General features: G+C 43.0%; 1 long non-coding RNA gene across 1 annotated transcript; it reads right to left on the bottom strand.

Annotated features, from left to right (window-relative positions):
- Window positions 1–8,403: 8,403 nt before the first annotated feature.
- On the bottom strand, window positions 8,404–17,254 carry LOC119169438 (uncharacterized). The gene is made up of 2 exons (XR_005109609.2): window positions 17,162–17,254; window positions 8,404–8,762 (listed from the first exon to the last, which is right to left on the bottom strand). It is a non-coding gene; the product is annotated as an uncharacterized LOC119169438 (long non-coding RNA).
- Window positions 17,255–17,546: the final 292 nt, after the last annotated feature.

Genomic DNA, 17,546 nt, shown 5'->3' with positions numbered 1-17,546 from the left:
TAATAATAATAATAATAATAATAATAATAATAATAATAATAATAATAATAATAATAATAATAATAATAATAATAATAATAATAATGTTAATATTGATCTTATTATTATATCTGAAAAAACGTTCAACGTGTTAATTTCATACTGTTTCAATACTTGGTGGTTATGTAAGGTTTATGAGATCATTGATCTTGGTGTTCTTTTGGATAGCATGCTAAGTTTTTCTACTTGCAATAAATGTGTTGCCATGCGAGGCCTCTGTTTTCTCGCGGTTGGCAGAATATCTCAGGAGCATTCAGTTCTCCTGCAGCCTCCTACAAATTGTACACGACGATACGTCTCGCTCAACTGGAGTGTATACACATATTATATCTGAAATATCCTCGCTAAGTACAGCAGTAACGCCACTGAGCGAGTCCGGAAAAAATTCATGAGCATTTACGCCATCGTTTTGCCGGAAATAACCACGTGTCTCGTTTCAACACTGCTAGATTATTATCCTTGCCGTCACTTCACTACCGAGAAAATTTCTTTTCTTTAAAGCTAGTTCGGGGTAAGATATTCTGCCCTTCTCGGTTGTAATATTCTCCGAATTTCTCGTAAGCTATCTAGAGAGAATCGACCGTTGCATGTACCTGCCAGCTTCTTCCCACATTCTATCCTCCAAAGAATACCGAGTCTCTCTAACGTCAACTTTCTTGATTCGCTGTTTTTCATAGTTCACTGTTATTTTTTATCAGTGAGCTTTGCCCTGACCAAACGTAGTTTTGCACATGTGCAGATTCTTCCCTTCTACATCTTTCGAAAAGGAAGCCTTCCGCGCAATTGTGCATATTCTATATAATTTTTCAGTCCCATTTTATGAATATATCCTCTTTTATTTATTGTTCCCACTGGACGTTGACTTTTTTGTCTGCACGTTTTTGCTCTTTTTATTGATTTGCTTTTTGGTGGACAGTCTGTAATGTATAGCTTCTTATTGTTTTCTTTTTGCATCTGTGAGCACGAAAGATCTTATGGTTGTTCCTGGACACGTTAAATAAATGAGTGATTGATTAATATTATAAATTTAACTTGTTGAGAAGTAAGATGAAAATCTGTCAGGAACGCGTCTTGTTAGCTAGCGTACACGAAACAGTGATTACAGCTTCGCCGAATACCTTTATCAAAAAACATGCAACTGCAGTTTTCTGGCCCCGCAAGGAGAGGTTGAGCTGCATTGTCCCAAGAACCCACCTCACCACACTGCAACCGTTCGCAAGTTTGCAAGGGGTGCACATGTTAAAGAATGTAAAAGGGCGTCGGTTGGATGGGGGAAAAACTTGGGAAACGTTTTTTTTTGTATACAGCAGTCATTCGACGCAATCGACAAGAAACACCGCGGTCCGTTTCCAGTAAAGATAAATAAAATAGTTTGCGAAAACATTCAGTGGTATGGTGTTAATATTGTGTCATTATTTGTGAACAAGTGCAACTTCTTTCGCCAATAAGCTTAAAATATTTAGTTGCAGTGAGAAACGCGTGCTCCCACTCATGCTACTTGAAAGCTATCTGGCGCATAGATGTCAATTTGTTTCGATAAATGATTTTGTATCAGAAAAAAAAAATATAAATTTAGGGGTACCACAAGGAAGCATTCTTGGCCCTTTACTGTTCACTTTGTTTATTAACGACACGGTCCATATCTCTCCAGAAGTTGAGTTTACTATGTATGCAGATGATAATTGTCACCTCAGCATCAGATGTTATTCGTTTCAATAAGGCTAGTGAGGTCTTACAGAAGTTAGAAAACTGGACAAGTAACAATAGGTTAAAAATAAATGCAACGAAAACAAAAGCCGTAGATTTTTATTCGAAAGGTCGACAAGTTACTTTGGAGAGTAACATTGTAATTAGAGGCTCAGATATAGAAATAGCGAATTCAGTGAAAGTTCTTGGGGTGCATTTCTCGAGTTCTTTGCAATGGCATGACTACGTCAACAATAATCAAAATAAATCAAGCTGGATAACTGGAATAATCAGCCATATCCGGCACGTCATCCCCAACTCGGTGAAGTTATTGATATACAAATCGCTATTTAGTTCTTATCTCGACTATTGCTATTAGGTTTGGAGAACAACCACAGAAACAATTTTGACAAAATTACGGAAAATACAAAAAAAAAAACTAAGGCTGATAGACAACGCTACCACCTAGTGACCCACTGTTTAAAAATATACAAGATAATCAAAGTGAATTACCTATATCAATACAGACAGCTACAAGGGTACCGTCTTACCTGCAAACGCTCAAACTCTTCGTTTACGGAGATGGCGAATCTTTTTTTAAAGGAAAACAAGGAACACAGAACTATGACACGTTCCTTACTTCCGTAGTAAATATGGCTTTCAGATGCTTTGATACACTTTTCCAAGAATTCTAAATAATTATATTAGCAAAGGTATAGATGTGCCTCATTTAAGTGCCACAGAATTAGCGGCTCTTTTTGATGTGTGAATCATGTAGTTATTTATAGGTGCAGAAGATCGCATCACGTCTTTTTCTTGTGTAAGGAATGTATGAAACACGTATTTCAGTTCTCTCTTTTTTTTTCGGCATAAAGCGTTACGCAAAACAATGTTACAGTTTTAGGGGGGAAAATATGTCTTATTTTGATGTCCTATACGAGGTATATAAGATTGTGATAATGTTGTGATGCCCTTCAGGTGTTGCCACTGTTCTCAAAGGGATCCCTCAAGCCGTCATTATGGCTTTTACCTCCGTCTCCTGTTACACTTTACTGTGACGAATCAAATTAATCCAATCAAATCAAATCAAATCAAATCGTTGATCTGAAGGGTAATGTAGGTTACACTGTCAAGTCTGCAGTGCATCCATCCGCGCCATTGTTGTTTCTCCGCTCGCCGCAGTCATGGGTTCAGTGTGGATCGTGTTCGTCACTTTTCGTTCCTCTTGCTCTTATTTACTGTTCAACGGCTGCTACGATTCACATAAGTTAATAACGCAGCTCTCGGGAATCTACTTCGTTGTACGTGGTGCAGTCGTGTACGGACTTGGAAGTGTTTTTCTGTGCGTGTGTGTGTGTGTATGCAGCTAGATTGGCCATCGTCAGCATTTAGTGCGAAAAAAAATGGACACCCATGCTCGCGTGCAAGCTTTCCTTGAGAAATTCTCTCAAAAGCAGTAGGGAGAGACGTGGTGGCTTTAAGGTCTCAATAGGTTATCTGGATTAACAGGCTCCGTGAAAGACAAGTCTCGGGTAAATGCAAAGGTAAGTTCATCATTTTCATCTAGTTCGCACGTTGTTCGCGCATATTATGATAACTCACAAAACAGCGCATTGCATGCTTTGTGAGTAAATAAGTTCATACTAATCGCGGGTACGTGATTAGGCTGCTTTGTTTAAGCGATACGATAACACTTTCTTTTCTATTTTTTCCAGACAGGACTCTATTTAATCAAAAACTCTACACCAGTAAATATGGGTTTCGTGCTATTGTACTTTTAGTAAAAATAAAGATTGATGTAAATATTTTGTTTTCTATTTTGCACGCTTTGGTGCTTGAGTAATTACCAAGAATAAATTACAACTTGCACAATTAAAAATGAAAAACATTTGGACGTCCCCATCTTCAAGGGTGTCGTGAGATTTATGAGCCTACGTTTTAAGTTGTCTTCTTTCGCCTACTTTCCGCTCACTTTTAACATTACGCGTGTCTTGATAAACACACATAGTGATAACTTTTTTCGCTAGTTTCGTTCTTCAAAGCAGGATGCAGTGCTCGCGATTGAAACGAGACAACGCGGAAATATTCCATAATTTTCCCCCATATACAGACATGGTGATATATGTGTATTTTCTAGTGGAATTAGTACATCGGAGTTAACTATATTGTTACAGGTGTCGCAACAATACGTGGTTGCCTTGAGGAACTGCACATACCCGTAGTTACATAAAATATTGTAATGGCGTGCTTTAATCCGTGAGCACTATACATAAACTCACGCAAGCGAACAAATGAAACTCGTCGTGCATTAAGGCTTGCTACTGTGTGAAAAACTGGAGAACAATTTAGCTCCGCTTTTCAAAGTTAAACGCTATGGCAATATTCTGTCCCTTGTGCCTAATTCAACCACTCAGTGTGTATTTTTATTGTATGATGCTACTTGGAGAATTTCCATTGTGGACTACTACTGTGTAATTGATAAAGTAGAAAGTGTCTTGTCTCGGTGAAGATTTCGCACATGGCAGCGCTCTGTGCAAAAAAGGGTAGCATAGTTTAAACCACGAGCAATATTTTGTCTGTAAAATGTTTTCAAACTTGCTATGCACCTACTATGCAGTTTTGAGGGAATACGTGCATTAACCTGCGTGCCTTTTGTAATGGTTGGTTGTCCCTAAACCGCGAAGTCATGTTGGTATTAGCATGTTGTGATTTTGAAGGCAATGTACGCTTGTACCATGCAATGTTACCGTGATATCGCATGTTGTTCTGTAAAACCTGTATACAGGACGCGTGCGTTTATTAAGCATAAAAGTTACTTGTTTCAGCATTTCCAACGAGATGAATTTTTTCCCACTTTATTTTAAAGTAGACGCGTGGATGCGTGCTAAAACACTTACTTGCCACACAAATGACTTGGTTTCGATCATCAGTCAGACCAGAAAGTTATTATTATTTGTTTTATTTGCATGTTCTCAACTTTTTGTCACGGTCAAGATAGTTTTAGACTCAGAGCCACAGACACCTGCACCAAAATTTCTGCGGAACAAACTCTTTAACGCAATTGCATTATTAATGGGTTAATGGTAGAATGGAAAATTGGTTACGTTTTCAAAAGACATTTTTTGTGTCTGGTTGGCAACAAATACTGCTATCGCCTACGTTCCCAAGCGCCCAGACGCCTATATATAGACACCAGTTTTAACAGTCACGCCATAGGCCATTCCTAGTCACAAAACTTGTACATGACAAGGTTGCATACCAATTGCTTTTAACCAAACTCCATAAAGCTTGAACATCAAGTACCTTAAAATTATTCAATAGACACGCAATTCTTATGGTCCACACCAAGTCAATATTCATTTTTGACTCACTGTGGAAGCTCAATTGACACATCAAAAGCGTTTTAAATGAAAACACCGCTGAAAATCTCTTAGCGAAAACCAATACAATGTGTCAATAGATACGCAATGAATTTAAACACAGTGTATATCTCCAGAAAAAAAATGGACTAACAGTGACCTGTGCCAACCACAAACTTTAAATAGGTTGCCGAATTACATTTTTGCAATAACTTCATGATAACACTTCGAGAGATAATGAGGATAACTTGAACGAAAATTTTTGGAGGATACATAAGTATTAGTTTTGGAAACGATGACGACTGCATGAACACCTTTTAATAAACAGCAATATTTTCAGCTGCATAATGATTTGTAGAGCTATAGTATATATTGGTGACACAATCTGAATTGATATAGATGAATCACCTGAGTAGCTGTGTAGAAAGGTATCCATATAAGGTCCTGTTTAGTGTTATATGAATGCTTCTATATATAGCCATATATAGATTGTGACCACATATGCCTACCGCAGCAACGTCCACTAATGGGTATATAAGAGAATAAATATATCAGGTTGCATAAGGCCCATATATCGCAATCTCAGAAATCCGGCATATCTAGTTATATAATGCCTATATATGAGGATTATATATAAAGCCCGATTTGCCGAATTCCTGTGAAAGTCATATATGGAGATTATTATATAGCTTCATATATGAAATTTTTGTGAGAGTTGAAACCAACCTCTTTCAGGGGCTATCGTACTACCATTTGAGATAAGCCAGCATGTCAGCAAAGAGTAACGCGATGGTGAAGAAATCGAGGTACACAAACACAAATTATAGCAGTTCAATAACTCGTAGTCCTACAAGCGTACGGAAATGTCATAAGAGTGTTCATTATCAACCACTTGTTTATGAAATGAAGCCGCAAACATCCCGCTGCATTGAGCAGTAACGAAACTACATCCTTCATTCGAGAGGGTGCCCTCAGGCTACAAATTGGCAGTCGTCAGTCAACCCTTTCATGACTTTTCCGCTTGACTGTGAGACTAGGCAGAATTCAATCGCAATATTGAAAGCGTGCTTAGCCTCTTCAAATCATAAGAATAACTGCTTCCTTGATGTCCTAGAGTCTCAATGCTTCTTGAGCCGATTTCCTGGGGCATGGTGTCTTTTCTTTAAAGCACAATCAGAATATGTGTAGCGTGTCGCATATTATGGTTTCAGAATCGGAGCTACGGCTTAAATGTTATTACTACTTTATTTTTGGTTGCCAAACTCACGAAGGGAATACTGTGCAAGTTAAGTCATTGAGGTCTCGTGAGCTAAGGAAAAATGCCCAGTTTGGCCATTGAGTTGTCAGAAATGACACTCGGTGCAGTAGCTTTGCAAGTTTGTAAATCCTTTGTAGAAACTTTACTAGCTGAATCACCAGTTTTTGTTTTGGTGCCCATGAAGACGTCATGCCGCTTGAAATATACTTGGCCATAGAGAGGCATACCGGAAAGCTAGACTTTTCAGAAATTCCTGCATGGCTGTAATCCATAAAGCTGCAAACGGGCCAGGACGAAGGCAAGGTTCTGTTCAAAGTCGCAGAAATCAGTTACCTAACTAGGAGGCCAGTGTTTCCAGACTGTCATAGAACCTGGTGACTATATTTGTTCATACGGTTCCAGCTTTGGTGTGAAGTCTTCCTATCGGCTCTCGCTGTTGATCAACTGCACGTGTTGTACACGTGTCACTAGAGCGCCAGTAACCTACGTGAAACTTCAGGGTTCCCAGTAATTAGCCAGCTTCCGTGCTCTCCCCGAATCACCTGGGGCATCAGAATAACACGCATGGCAACGGAGGTATTATGTACTTCGATGAAAACGATGTATTACAACGCTCCCCGTGCTGTGTGCGGAATACTCTCGTAGCATCATAAACGTACTCGTAGCATCGAGTCCGAATGCTGAAATTCTCGTCATCCGAGGCACGATCGGGCTTGATGTGTTAGTCGTAGAACGAAATGTTCGACAAAAAAAGGAGGGTCAGACTTCTGCATTACACTGTGGCCGCAAAGTAAAACTGGCGATGCTAACAGACCACGCAGAAACAGCGGATTACACAAAAAAATTATACGGGAAAGCCGAAACTCAAGGGGCAATTAACCCGAAGCCTGGCAACTTACTTATGCGACACCAAACAGAACCTTGCCACAGCGAGAATTTTAACAAATCTAGCAGCTAGTTCTAGCTGTGTTCGACCTGTTGAACGGAAAGATCAAATATGTTTTTGTATTTCCATAGCTTCGTTTAGTTCCTTTCACAATTTTACTCTTGTTGTACCAAATATAATGCAGTCTAGAGTTACATCAGCTATGAAAGTTGCTGTTTACAGTTGCTTTTTATGCTTCATAAGCGCTAGGTTCAGTGCCGCCTCCTGTTTTTACAACCCACGATTTTTCTCAAGGAATTCTCTCATGCAAACCAGCGTTCTGAGACGCTACGCACGCTTGTACAATACCAATGAAGTGTGGTCGAGTTGCCACCTTCTTGCTCTGATAGGCAATAATATTTGAAGCTAGCCTGTTCATTTCTTTCCTGACAACACTTTTTCTACCTAAATCTAAAGTGCTGCACTAAATATTATTGTTGGTACGTAATGGCATGGAAAAAAAGTTGTAATGGCTAAAGTTATTCACGCCAGTGCGCAAAGCATGGTCAAGAACAGTTACATTGCAAATATCAGCATACGTTTCTCTTCAGCAAGACGTTGTCACTTCTGTAAAGGGCTGCCGAGACTATCTGGAGCTTCATTTGCTTGTTTATTTGTACAGCTTTTGTCAGACATTTGGCTGACAAAACTTAGCGCTGTAAACTTCAATATGCTGCATGAAGGTTTTGAGTTTAATGTTGTATATTTCGCGCACATCACTCCATGCGAAGGAGGGTTCTACACACTAGTCATGGGCACATACGAGCAATTAGTGACTCTTTTTCTTAACCTTGACCTAAACTTTTATGGCGCAAAAACACGCATACGCTAATATATTTTTTTCTGAAATTGTCATGCTAGTTACTGTATTCCGCTAGCTGAAATGATTAGTTCCCGTGCTTCAATCCCACGATGGACTTTGAATAAAATGAAGCTGTTAGTGAGCACTTGTAATTGTCCTTGTGTCTTAGTCTTGGTCGCGCTGCATTCAATTGTCTATAAAGTAACCCACACACGTTGAAGCATTATGTGCTTTGAGTAACGTGAAATGAGGGGTAAGTGTTTCGTTTCATTTTTTGAACACATATTTGCTTGTTTCGACTGTATTTGTGTGATCTGGTAAAACATAAAGCGACTTTTCTTTTCTTTTGTAAGAATGTATTTGCTATTCAAGCGTTCACAAGGAGCTGTAATTGTTCACATCTATGGGGTGATTGAAGTACACACATTGTTATCGACCGAAAAATCCAATGCCAGGTCCGAACCCTCCGTAGCCACCGCCGAATCTCAAGCCTGGGTATCCATAGCCGCCAAATACTCCATAGCCTCCGTATCCGCCATAGCCGAAGCCTGGCCGAAAATACGGTCCAACGCCCCCATAGAGGCCAAGACCAAGTTGCGCGGCTGCCTTGCTGCAAAGAACAGCGATGACGAGGATGACGAATGGGACAGCCTTTGCCATGACGAGGTCACGTGTAGTGCGGAACAACGTCAGCTGCAATTGAAGTATAAATTGTATTAACACTTTTGTTGGAACCATGAAAATAGCTTTGGTGCATACCAGCCACATGTCACTGGATAAATACTGTTTATTATTATGAATTTGGACTAGGTACCCACGAAAGCATTTATGTTTTCTTACTTGGCTGTTATAACTGGTAGGGTGAGGATCGTTTGTTTTAATGTGAGCAGAAGGCAAAAATACTCGATCACCGTGCTGTGTGTCAAAAGTGTATAGGCCATGAAAGAGGTGTAACTAAAGAGAAAAAGAGAGAAAGAAAGCATAGCATATCCACGTATATTATGGTATCGCAAAAAGATCGGAGAAGGAAGGGAGAATGATGAGTTAGAAAGAGAGAGAGAAAATAGTGTAGAGTTTGGCTAGTATTCACTGTATAGCAAATCGGAGGAAAATGGAAGTGGACTGAGGAGGAGGCAAAAACGACGAGAAATGGTATAGCACGGTATCGTCATGAATCGTACAGTATAGCAAAGGGTGAAAAAGTGAAGTGAGTGTGAGCATGATGAAAAAGAGGAGGGGAACATCCCCAGCTCCACTCTTTCCTCAATCTTCGCACCGCTAGTGCGAAGGAGCCGAAACGTTGTTTCTTTCGGAGGGGGGGGGGGGGGGAGCGGGGTCATTTGTACTTATTCCATGCTGCCGTTCTTGACACGATTGTATAAGGCTAACTGACGCATAATGCAACTCATCAGACCAACGACAATGTAAGAATCAAGGTGTCCCTCAACCGTTTTGATTGACCTTGTCAGCGGTTGGAGGCGTATTAAAACAGAGGGCACGATGCTCTAAATATTGCAATACATCGAACAACACCTAAATTCAGTGAAAGATGCATATTGTCACGATGAGTCAGAAGTACTGGGGGATTTATTAAACCACCGGGTAGCTAGCACTAAAACGATGCGTCAGTCGTGGCTGGCTCTCGAGCAGAGGAGAAACACGCGATCTTCTTTTTTCCTCCAGATTGAGAGCCGCTCTTGCTGTCGACCCACTACGTGCTGGTGGCATTATCCCCCCTTCCGAAAAGAAAAAAAAAACAAGTACCAAAAAGAGGAAAAAAAGTACATAGCAGCAGCGCGGTGCTACTACATAGGCTCGTGGAAAAAATTGGAAATTTGGATAAAGTGAAAGTAGAAATTGAAGAGTGTGTCAATATAGGAAATGACAATGAACGAGAAAGCAAGTTCACGAAAATAAACAAAAAACACAAAGAACGCTGTACGGTAAAGGAAAAGTTACGAACAACGCGCAATAAATGGTTTCATGCGCAACACATGAACGACGTCCGGCCTCAGTCGTGTCCTGCTCCGTGCATGGGGTGTTGAGTCCGGAACCACTTCGTAGTTCACGTCCCTGACGCGGCATAACACTTTATATGGGCCAAAGTACCGGCTCAGTAACTTTTCACTAAGCCCACGGCGGCGGACGGGCGTCCACACCCAAACCTGATCTCCGGGGCTGTAAAGCACTTCTCTATGGCGGGTATTATAGCGTCGTGCGTCTGCCTGCTGTTGCTGGCCGATGTGCAGTCGCGCGAGCTACCGGGCTTCCTCAGCACGCTCTGCGAATTCTTCGGCGTCAGTTGCCAACTCGTCTTCGTCTTGGCACGGTAGCATAGAGTCTAGCATGGTCTGCACTTCGCGGCCGTAGAGAAGCCGAAATGGCGTGAATCGCGTGGTATCTTGCACGGCGGTATTATACGCGAAGGTCACGTAAGGTAAGATCCGGTCCCATGTTTTGTGCTGTACATCAATGTACATTGAGATCATGTCTGCGAGGGTCTTATTCAGTCGTTCGGTAAGTCTGTTGGTTTGCGGGTGGTACGCAGTTGTCCTTCGGTGTCTGGTGTTGCTCAGTTTGAAAACTTCGTCCGTAAGCTGCGCCGTGAATGCCGTCCCTCTGTCCGTTATTACACTGGAAGGAGCACCGTGTCGTAACACGATGTGGCGCATGAAAAATTGTGCTACCTCAGAAGCCGTGGCTCGTGGGATCGCCTGCGTCTGAGCGTAGCGTGTCAAATAGTCGGTCGCGACGATCACCCATTTGTTGCTGTCCGTAGACAGGGGAAATGGGCCGAGTATGTCCATGCCGACTTGGTCGATCGGCGTGCAGGGTGCTTCAATGGGCTGAAGCAAACCAGCTGGCTTAACAGATGGTTGCTTTCGGCGCTGACATTCCCGACAGCTCTTGACGTACTTCTTGACGCTTGCTGAAAGTCCTGGCCAATAGTACTTCTCGCTCACTCTGGCAAGTGTCCTTGAGTAGCCCAGATGACCGGATGTGGCTTCGTCATGGCAAGCGAAGAGGACGTCGTCTCGCATGTCTCGAGAAACCACCAGGATGTAAGCACTGTTGTTCGAACGAGCGTTCTTCTTGTACAGCACACCGTCTAGCAGGCAGAGCAACGTCAACGAGTGGGACAAATGACGTGGTATGATTGCGCCCTGGCCCTCTAAATGATCAATAATTGGACGAATCTCTGCATCATCTCGCTGCCGTTTGCTCAAGTGTTATGCGCTAACGGCGCCCAGAAAGCCTTCATCTTCCTCTGCTTCCTGACTGACGACATGAAGGGGTGCACGTGACAGCGTGTCAGCGTCTTCATGCTTACGGCCGGTCTTATAGATGATGGTGGCATCAAATTCCTGCCGCCGCAAGCTTCACCGTGCTAGCCGTCCTGAAGGGTCGCGTAGGCTTGCCAACCAACAGAGCGCGTGATGGTTCGTCACTATCCTGAAGGGACGACCATTAATGTATGGGCGAAACTTGGTGATTACCCACACGACTGCGAGGTACTCTTTCTCCATAGTGGAATAATTCACCTCGACTTGGGATAGAGAGCGGCTGGCGTAGGCTATCACTCTTTCGATGTCCTCTTGACGCTCAACGAGCACTGCACCAAGCCCAATGTTACTAGCGTCGGTATGAACCTCCGTGTCAGCATCATCGTCGAAATGAGCGAGAACGGGCGCTGATTGCATGCACTGTCGCAGTTCATCGAAAGCTGCTTGTTGCTCGTTTTCCCAGACAAACGGCGTGTCATCCTTTGTGAGACTAGTCAGAGGTTCTGCTGTCTGTGAAAAACCATGAATGAGGCGGCGATAGTAGGCGCACAAACCAAGGAAGCGCCGGACGGCTTTCTTATCGACAGGAGCTGGTAATTCGGCAACAGCGGCAAGCTTGTCCGGATCGGGCCGGATTTCTTCGGCGCTAACCACATGTGCAAGAAATTTTAGTTCTTTGTAGCCGAAGTGGCACTTCTGTGGCTTTCGTGTGAGGTCCGCCGACCGGATAGCCTCCAGCACACTGCGCAGGCAGTGAAGGTGCTGCTTGAACGTGGTAGAAAAGACCACCACATCATCAAGGTAGACAAGACAAGTCTGCCACTTGAGCCCTGTGAGGACAGTGTCCATCATTCGCTGGAAAGTTGCCGGCGCTGAACACAAGCCAAAAGGGAGCACTCGAAATTGGTATAGACCATCTGGAGTCACAAAGGCTGTTTTCTCGTGGTCTCGCTGATCTACCTCAATTTGCCAATACCCACTTTTGAGATCGAGAGAAGTGAAATAATGGGCACGAGGAAGTCTATCCAGCGAATCGTCAATACGCGGCAGCAGATACACATCTTTTTTCGTCACGTTGTTAAGCTTTCAGTAGTCGACGCAGAAGCGTAGCGACCCGTCCTTCTTTTTGACAAGTACGACTGGAGATGACCACGGGCTGTTAGATGGTTCAATAACGCCATAGTCAAGCATCTAGCTGACTTGCATGCGTATCGCTTCACGTTCTTTGGCCGACACGCGGTAGGGGTTCTGGTGTATCGGGCGTGCGTCCTCGTATGTGATGATCCTGTGTTGAGTGATAGACGTCTGGCGGATCTTTGAGCAACTTGCGAAGCAATACCTGAACTTGAACAATAGCGCTCGTAGCGCAGTCTGGTTATCGGTGGACAGATCAAGATTGATGTCAATATTACTCATTGACGTGTCGGCGGTATCCACTAGTTCCGACGTGAGACAGTTGGTGACGTTTGTTACTTCGTGGGCAAATGCTAGCGAAGTGCCACGGAAAAGACGTCGATGCTCGTTGCTAAAGTTGGTTACGAGCCATTCAAATCGGCCATCACGAAGGTGTATTACACTTCTAGCTACACAAATGCCTTGCTGCAGGAGGTGTTCTAAGTTTGTCGCAGCCACCACATCGCCATCGCCCAAACCACAGCATGTTACGTCGACTAGAACACTTGCTCGAGAAGGAAGCGTCACGCTCTGTTCAGAAATACAGAGTACGTCGACACGCCTTCCGTCATCTTGCATGTTGATTGCTCGCTGGGCTGAGAACGTGACGCGGTGCTCTTGCAGATCAATGATAGCTCCATTTTCCTGTAGAAAGTCAACTCCCAGTATGACGTCACGGGAACATTCGCGTAAAACAAGGCAGCTTGCTACGAATGTATACCCTTGAATCTGTACTCTAGTTGTGCAGGCACCCAGTGGAGTAACGACGTGGCCACCAGCTGTCCGAATCGGCGAGTTATGCCACGGTGTGATGACTTTCTTCAGCTGCGTTGTCAGTTTCCCGCTCAATATGGAATAGTCTGCGCCGGTGTCCACTAACGCATTAACTGCACAACCATCAATTGTCACTGCTATGTCGAGTGAAAGTCGGCCATCCTTTGCAGCAGTATGTGATGACGGACCAGTTTCTGTACGGTTCTGCGTCAATAGGAGGTCTTCAGCGCTTCGACGTTCAGCGACCCCACCCTCAGAGGTCGCTTGGGCTAGTTTTCCCGGCGGGGGCTGGGAGACCGTGTGGTAGAATACCGCTGGGGCGTTGATGAAAATCGCATCGGTGATGGCTAGCGCGACTGGCGCCCGGCAGACGGTGGTGCATGCTGCTGGGAGAGGTAGTTTTCAATTTCGCGTGGTCTCTGGCCGTAACGGGGTTGCGGTGAGTACGCAGAGAAGCCGTGAAGCCCAAGACGGCGATATGGGCACTGGCGAGAAAAACAATAGGGATAAGGAATTTTTAGACCACGATGGGGATTATGCACCTTCTCTAGTTGTCTAAAGTACCGCATATTTAATGTCGTTGCTACAACGAGAGAAACTGCGAAGTGTTTTCAGACAAGTGTCCATGAGGGCCTTCACATATAAGGTAGGAAATCATTTATGTGGCGGCAAACTATATACTCCAAAGGCCAGGCGTTGTGTACATTTCAATTTGTAAACTTTAATGCAACTCCTCAAACTTCTTTGATTCTGTCACTTCTGCTGCAGCCTGATTTATATGAAGAGGCTCCATATCGGCACATGCATTCAGTCTTACGTCTCCACACGGTTTTGTTCGCACCAGTGGGCAATTTTTGGATGGCCAGGATGCGGAGTGGCATTATCAAAAGGGCCAATTAGTTGCCTGTATATTATGCATTTATTTGCCCATATTTTAAACATATATGAAATAGTATTGCCAGTGCTAATGTACACCATAAATAAAATCTTTTGCAGTGCCTACAGCGCCAATGCCCTTCGGCACCGCGGATTGTACAAGTGACCCCACAGAAAAAGTTCTGCAATTAAAATCAATGATTAGTGAAAAGTTACTTCTGCAGTTCCTAGTACGGTTATTGATGAAAGTACCAACGTTTCACTGATTCAAAGCTGTGAGGTACCTTGTCGAACGCCTTCGCCAAATTAATAAATCTGGCGTTTATTTCTGATTGGTCACTGACGGCTTGGTATAGACATAAGACCAGCTTTAATAGGTGAGTTTCGCATGAGCCTAACTCAATGTCAGTTCGCGAAGAGAAGACACGCTTTGTTCGGTATTAAAGATTCCTGATTATGTAATATATTCCAATAGCCTACACATCGTACTCGTTAGGGAAATCGGTCTGTAAGTACATGGAGACGAGGGGTTTTCATAATGGCAGATTGAACTATATCAGTTATTTTTTAACTGTGAAGAACACGTTATCTATTGACCTACAGAGGCAACACCTGTTTTATGTGTGAAAAACCACTACTCAGTAGCTTTAAGGCATGCGGGTTTGAATAAAATGACAAAGTAATATTAGTATTATTTTGTGCGAAGTGTTACTTGCCTGCTGGAGGGAAACTGTGCTATCGGAAACACACCGGTTAAAAATGAAGCTCGATAAATACACTTTTATTACAGAACCTCCAAACGAAATTCTGCGTCCATCAACCCAATCGGTTGCCCACCTTATACACGTGACAAGCTCTCTGGTTGTTTTTCAGCTATTTCAGACAAACTTTGCCAGGACCAGGCAGCTTCTTTTTCCTTGTAAGTCGCTATGCGGATATCCTAGCATTTATGAAAACTAAACAATCCTGGCTACGACAACCGAATACGTCTTATTTATTCTGTATTCTAAGCAATGACCAGTCCGGACAAAAACAGGTGTGAAAAAGTGTTGAGGTGTACACGACAAAGTGGAACTTTATAACATTATTATGTGAGGCTTAATGTCCCAACACCACTATGTGTTTATGAGAGATGCCATGGTGGAGTGCTCCGGAAATTTCAACTTCGTAACAAAACAATTGCTAACTCGTTTTGTTCCTTTAATCAAGCTGCAATTTTATATAACTATGTAATTGTAAAACATGCAGTCGGGAATATTGTCAGATGCACAGTCCGTTTTACAAAGTAAGCAGGTATAATAAAGCCCCAACATATAAGAGAGGCATTTATATGCGAATGTAGGAAAGCATGAAAGGAATAAACTATTCAGATTTGCTAATATAACAATTTATTAGGGCAATGGTGAGACACATGTCACATGTGGTAAGCTTTTACATAAACAGCCAAAAAAGAATTAGTGGTGGCGTAGCCTGCTTCTTTCTTATGTCTAATTATTTATGTAGCTCACCTGCAAGCCACCCTTCATGCCAAAAAGCAACCCAATAGAAATTTTTTGGATGTGGAGATATTCAGACAGCTGAAAAAATGAGTGTTTCTAGGCCAGAACAATTCAGAACTACTTATTCATAAAGCTGAGGCTGTTGCATATGAACTGAGAATGAATTGAACTGAATAGTAGTTTCTTTACTGAGTTGCATTTGGAGCTGTTCAGGGTGGTCTCGAAACCCACGCTGTAGGCCTATAGGTGCCTAGTTCAGACACTCTTATTTGGCAGCAGTGGTTGAGAGCCTCCTTCATGAACGGAAGGACGCCAAGAAACCCGATCCTGTTTTAAGCAACAAAATTCTTGAAATGACACTCTATGTGAAAAAAGGGTCGCACAATAAAGAAAAGAACGTCACTAAATGGTTGAGTGTGTCTATGGTTCCTTGTTCCCCGCATAAACTGGCTGATTTGTTCCCACGCATTTCGGGCCAACAAAAAAAAAAAAAACCAGCGTGTGGAAAGAGGTGCGTCGAGTCTAATGTTGCATGTGTCGTAGCCATTCCGCAGGAAACACTACTCAAAATTATGGAGTGCAATATGACCTCTAGACGCGCCGCAGAGGTATACTGGTTATGGCATTCGACTGCAAACTCGAAGGTCACATGATCGAATCCCGGCTGCGGCAGCTGCATCTTCGGAGCAGGCAAAAATGCTGCAGGCCCGTGTGCTGAGATTTAGGCGCAGGTTAAAAAAAAAAAAAACAGGTGACCACAATTTCCGGAGCACTCCACTACGGCGTCTCTCATAATGAAATTGTGGTTTTGGGACGTCAAATGTCGAATAATATTATTATAATATTAATATTATTGTTAAGTATGGCTCGCACGTGGGTTGGTGTTTCCCCTGTATCCGACGTTAATATTTTTCTGTATATTATTAGGCTCTTTTAACTGATTGTTTATGATCCTCTCTGGCCAGATTATTATATGCTTGCGATTTGCAAAAAACAGTAAAATGAACTGCACTGTGCATGCTCAGAATAATTGTGCGAGCAGCGGAGCACTCCGCTATCGAAGCCAACTGCGCGGACTGCAAATGCGCGTCCGCTTCATGGCGCCGTCGTTTCAAAGCCGAGTTGACTTCGCATAGGCAAGACATGCACGTGAAAAAAAAACGTAAAACTTCTGCAGTTCCCTGTACTTTCTCGGGGTTTTACATCTGCCTTGGGAGAGTGTAAGCGACGCTTAGCAAACATACCTGTTTTCATAAATTGCATTTAGCGACAATGAAATATAGGGTGGTTGTGCTTAGTCCGGCTTGTTAGCTATTGATATTCACTACGGAGAAACTTACCAGACAGGCCGCAATTATGAGAGGGTCTATAATGTAAGAATAATAAATATTGAATAAAATCAACGGATCAGTCGGCTTATGAAAAACAAGAACGTTCAATCTTCTGTAAATATTCAGATAAGAAAACTCAGTCGTTCTCATCTCACCTGCAGATGGTTCCGTATTCAGCCGTCTCTACAGTGTGCGTCGCTTTCGGGTATGTCGGCCCTCGTATTTTATATACCTGGCCATACTGTGGAATGAGCTTCCAAAGTGAAACTCACTGGGCCATTTTTTCACGCAAAAGAAGGAAGTGGCACGCACCAAGGCCATTATAGCCATCCCCGTTACGAAGGCGCTACTACACTGGCGCATGGCAGCTTTCGTGTTGTGTTCGTCACCAAATTGGCCAGAAGCACCATCACTGAGTTATCAGTTGCCTATGATGTAGTTTTGAACACAGTGCTGATTGAAGTTGTGTCCTTCGACGCACAGGAGTCGTAAACACAAGAGACACGTAGAAGGCACCTGCTAATACATTGCTTCGTAGCT

This window comes from Rhipicephalus microplus, chromosome 2 (assembly GCF_043290135.1).
Source record: "Rhipicephalus microplus isolate Deutch F79 chromosome 2, USDA_Rmic, whole genome shotgun sequence".
Classification (NCBI taxonomy): domain Eukaryota; kingdom Metazoa; phylum Arthropoda; class Arachnida; order Ixodida; family Ixodidae; genus Rhipicephalus; species Rhipicephalus microplus.
Note: the sequence above shows the minus strand (reverse complement) of the source record. Positions and strands in the feature narration are given on the sequence as shown.